Source organism: Trichechus manatus, unplaced genomic scaffold, assembly GCF_000243295.1.
Source record: "Trichechus manatus latirostris isolate Lorelei unplaced genomic scaffold, TriManLat1.0 scaffold00295, whole genome shotgun sequence".
Taxonomy (NCBI): domain Eukaryota; kingdom Metazoa; phylum Chordata; class Mammalia; order Sirenia; family Trichechidae; genus Trichechus; species Trichechus manatus.
The window spans coordinates 1,193,401-1,194,436 of NW_004444231.1; positions in this window are offsets into that span (position 1 = coordinate 1,193,401).

The following is a 1,036-nucleotide window of genomic DNA, read 5'->3' on the forward strand; positions in this document are numbered from 1 at the left end:
TCTCCTCCCCCAGAGCCCACCTGGTAAAATGCTTCCTCTCAGGACCCTCTTCCAGATCAGCTGGGCCCAAGCTCCAAAATGACTTTGTGCCTTGGATCCATATGCTCAGCTACAACTCTGAGAAGATTACCTGATTGGGATGATTCACTGGGAGTGACAGTGTTTGGTTTAAGGGTTAGAGTAGTCCTGTTTGTATTTCTAAAAAGAGCATATTCCCCAATGAATATACAGTTTTGGTATGCGCAGGGGTGAGGTCTTCAGGAGAAAAATTAGAGATAGTCCCAGGAACACCAGGTCCTGCACTCAGTGGCTGACTGGCCCACCCATCTGCACCCATGGCTGAAGGAAGGAGCTGGACTCACACCTGGCTGGATCCACCCTTCAGGTGTGTTCCACTGGACGTGGACATCATCAGGTGTGAAGGTTTCTGGGGTCTGACCCTGGCATTGCCTTTCCCACTGTTGTGGAGCCTCAACATTGTGGCTCATGCCCAGGTGGGCTTCACAGGCTCAGTGTCCTTTAAGTGACAAGGCCAATATTTCCGGTGAACCAGGGCAAGCATGTAGATTCTCAGGGACTCAATTCATAAGCTGTGTAAAGGAAAGATTCTATTCCCTTCTCTCAGGTGTGGTGATTATATATACATATATATATGGAGCCCTGGTGGAGTAGTAGTTAAGAGCTTGGCTGCTAAGCAGGAGAAAGGTGGGATGCAGAACTCAAATTCTAGTAAAAAGACGAGACTTAATGGTCTGACTGAGACCAGAGGAACCCCAGAAAGCAGGGTCCTGGACTCTCTGTCAACCCAGAACTAAAACAATTCCCGAGGCCAACTCTTCAGATAACGATTGGACTGGACTGTGGGACGTAAAATGTTACTCGTGAAGAGTGTGCTTCTTAGCTCAAGAAGATACATGAGACTAAATGGGCAGCTTCTGTCCAGAGGTGAGATGAGAAGGCAGAGAGGGTTACGAGCTGGGTGAATGGACACGGGAAATCAGGGGTGGAAAGGAGGAGTGTGCTGTCACAGTATAGG